Raw genomic sequence first — 4,290 nt, forward strand, 5'->3', positions numbered from 1 at the left:
AAAATTATTGACTTGAAAAGATTCCTGCACCTTTATGCACATATTATTTACTATTTACAAGAATAGTAAGATATGGAAACTCAAAATGTCCAATGACAGATGATCAGATAGTTTGTGGTATAGATCCAAAGGTGCCACCATCTCTACCAACTGGGCAAGTGCAGAGTCATTTAAGTCTCAAAAGAAAGGCCCATCAGAAGTTGGATGGGGTTAGTATCCCATCCAGCCTTGGCAAATCTAAATACTAACACACATATAAAATACCTCTAGGCCCATGGCCTGGCATCACTACTTTTCCACTAATATCTGCAAAGACACCTAAACCACCAAAAACTCTAGATATGTCAGTTCTGTGGTTGAAATCTCTGGGACTCTTTAGAACCATGATAGGCTGCCCTCTTTCCTGAACCTCTGTACTTCCAGAAGTCCAAGCATCCATTCCATGATCCAGAGATGCTGCCATATCAGCTCATCAGCCCAGCTCCACTAGTTCTCAAAGTCCTGAAATATATGGCTGCCTATGTGGTCAAAAAATGTTCATCCATAGTTTAACAGTGACAATTCACTAGGAATAAACCAAATTAGATGTGAACTTACAAGAGTAGCCACATAACATTCAACAAAACACCAACAACAGAATCCTCAATTAAACAATAAACAACTTAGTAAACATTTAAGCAGTGATGATGACCCCATTGCAAAATATGTCATTTCACATTTTTCTCTTAATCAAGTTGTAAAAAGCAATATTAATAAATTATTCTTACCTGCCAAAGGCTTCAAAGAGGGTGAGAAACTTGGGACAATAGTGGATTGACAGTAGGATTGGTATTGAGACAATGAATTCCACAAATAACTATTGTGAGCAATTCCGTAACTCCTGGTTTCAAAGAAAGAGATTTATTTTAACAAAAAGAAGTTATGACTTATGTTCAAGGAATACTACTCAGCTACAATAAAAGAAATCTTTTCAATGCAAATAAGAATATAGAGGACAAATAATGGACAAAATTAATATGTGTTATGTTGAGAAGTCAAAACAAGTAAATAGACCATATCTAATGATAATTAACTATTATCTTCTGACTCTAGGACTGGGTAAGTGTAGAGAGCACAGAGAAGGGAAGAAGAGGCAGGTGAGAAGTAACAAACAACAGTGATGGGAAATTTCATACTTCATTGATGCTGAGTCACAATAATTCTGTCCATTAAAAGCATACTAATAACAATAGTTATCTAGAGTGTGAGGCAGGGATCCAATATCAAGTGAAATCCTCTTTTTTTTCAAGAAGCACTCTCAGTAGCTATTTAAATGCTACCTCAATTTTCTTTTTAAAGAAATTAAAATTTAAAATTTAAATTTAAAAAAATTTCTTTTTATTTTGTCATTTATTTTTTTGTTTGGCTTTTTGGGGAGGGCACAATGTGGCATTTGGGGTTATTCCAGGCTCTGAACTTGCTCCTGGCAGGCTTGGTGGGGGAGATGTGGGATGTCAGGAATCAAACCTGGCTCCATCCCCAGTTTGACACCTGCAAGGCAAATGCTGTACCGCTGTGCTATCACTCTACCCCTGATATTTTCTCATGATTGTCTAGTCATTATCTTCATCTTTACTTTATTATAATAGTACCAATTTTCTATTTCCCTGCTGAGCTGTTGAAGTTTTATTTTACCATTGTTTTTCATTTATTCTGGCATTATGCTAAAAGAAAAAATAGTTGCAAAGCTTTCTTAATACTAACTCATCAGTTTAAGCATGAAGTTTTTTTGTTTTTTGTTTTTTGTTGTTGTTGTTGTTGTTGTTGTTGTTTTGCCACACCCATTTGATGCTCAGGGGTTACTCCTGGCTATGTGCTCAGAAATCATCCCTGGCTTGGGGGGACCATATGGGACGCAGGGGGATCGAACCGCAGCCTGTCCTACACTAGTGCTTGCAAGGCAGACACCTTACCTCTAGCGCCACCTTCCCGGACTCAAGCAAGAAGTATGATTTAACTTTAAGCTTATATATACTCAAAGAGAAACAGTATATTTTCATAGAATGTCTTGAATCATCAGTAATATAGAAAATAAAAATGCTTAACCTATATTATTAAAGTAGTTTATGAGACTCTGTTTGAACCTTCTAGTCCTACTTACCAATAGCTTTCATTGAAGGAGTGAAGGTGTTTGGCTATATATGACAGTTTCCAGAGTTTATTCTGGGCTCTATTCCTAGGAATCACTGTTGGTGGTATTTGGCTACTAGAGATGGAACTGGGGTTGGATATATGGAAGGCAAGCATCATAAGCCCTGCATTATCTTTAAACCATACTAAAGCTCTTGTCTATGATCTCAGGTAAGATACTTTGTTTTTATTCTGGTGAAAAATTAGAAGCAAAAGCTACAAACTGGGCTGGAGCAATAGCACAACAGTAAGGCATTTGCCTTGCACATGGCGAACACAGGACGGACCCCGGTTCAAATCCCAGCATCCCATATGGTCCCCCGAGCCTGCCAGGAACAACTTCTGAGCACAGAGTCAAGAGTAACTCCTGAGCGCCGCCAGGTGTGACCCAAAAACAATAAAAGAAAATAGCTGCAAAATTTAGAAATTGTTGGAATTAATATAGAAATCCCAAATTAAATTTTCCTTGTAGCTTTCACTTCGCCCTCAGGTATTATAGGCAGTTCCTTGGTTCTGGATATGATATAAGCATACACAGTCCAGAGAGCAGATGAAAGATTTTGGGGGCTGTCACTTCCCATTGAAAAATGTTTTTTTAATGCCCAGATTTAGGTATAATAATGTGTCATTTCTGCAAATTAGCTCCATTTCCCTCAAGCCATTTTATTTAAGGGAGAGAGATACAGAATCCTCGTGTTCTGGAAGGCAAAATAGAGTGAAAGGCAGTTGTCAGATAAGTAATAAGACTAAATAAAGAACATTTCAGTAAAACTGATAGTGGCCATGGTGGCAAGAATTGACAGGAAAAATTCAATAGAACTACGTACTCTTTAAATAATAGATGTAACATGGATTTTAGCATTAAAAGAACATGTGAAGCATGATCTCATACATTCAAAAGGGCAATTAATATAATAGGTAGACACCTTTGTTCATATTTAAAAGGAAAGAAAACAAATTCAGCATTTATTTCATGAAGTAGCTATTGTTGTCCAGCACCAGGACAGGCACTAATAATTATAGTTTTACAAAAATATACTTTTAACAGGTTTTTTTCATAAATACTGGAAATATAAAAATTAATTTTATATTAGTTTTCAAAGCTTAGGAAAGCAGCCACCTGACTCAAAACTGATGTGATATACTTGAATGGATAGCTAATGGCATTAAGGAGAGTAAGAATTGCAACATAAGCATGGTTTATCTGGTTTTGTGTATTGTTCTCTTTTGTAGTACAATGTTAATACATATTATGGTTATCATTTTTACTTAGGCATACATATACCAATCCTATACCTAGCCAGGTATAAAACTATAAAGAAATCAATGAATAATTCTATCTCATCAGAAATAAAACCACTGCTGTCAAATTAAATATAGATCAGCTCTATCAATAAAATGGCAAATGTGAAAGAAAAGTACTTTGTAGATAGGTTCCTCATATGAATATGAAATAATTTGTTTCAATAAAATCTTCTAATATTATTAAGTCCTCCAGGTTAAAATCCACAAATTAGAAGAATCCCTTACTTCTCCCCACCCCGAAAGAGTAAAGCTCAGTTTACTCTACTGAGCACAGCTGGATGTAGCACAAAAAAGAAAAAAAAAACTTTAAAATAAAGAGGATCAATGATGAATTTTTATTTCATATGTTTCTTATTGAATTTTCCCACTCAGGATGAACCTAGAATTTTCTTATTATTCTCAAAGCAATTTTTCCCAGTATTTTATAGAAACCTTTTCAGATGAAGAAAATATATGTATTTGTCAATCACTGTCACTCAGGTTGAATTTATAAGATTTTCAAACTTATTCAAGATCAGGAAGGATGCAACAGAATGGTTTATACTTATGGATAGCAATGCCCCAGGGTGGTCTCTGTTTAGTTCACCTTTATATCTCCATGGAAACTAATTTTTCACTCTTATTCTAGAAAATGAGTCATGGGGAACACTTATTGTGTTCCCATGGAGATCTGAAGACTCATATTAATCTTTTCCTTTGAATAACAGTCCAATATATGATTCCCTGCCATATTTAGAGAAAATAAACATTCATGGAATTTAAGAAATAAAAAAATGATCTGAATAAAAATGAAAAAATAAGATGATAAAAAATAAA

This window comes from Suncus etruscus, chromosome 4, assembly GCF_024139225.1.
Source record: "Suncus etruscus isolate mSunEtr1 chromosome 4, mSunEtr1.pri.cur, whole genome shotgun sequence".
In the NCBI taxonomy this organism is placed as follows: domain Eukaryota; kingdom Metazoa; phylum Chordata; class Mammalia; order Eulipotyphla; family Soricidae; genus Suncus; species Suncus etruscus.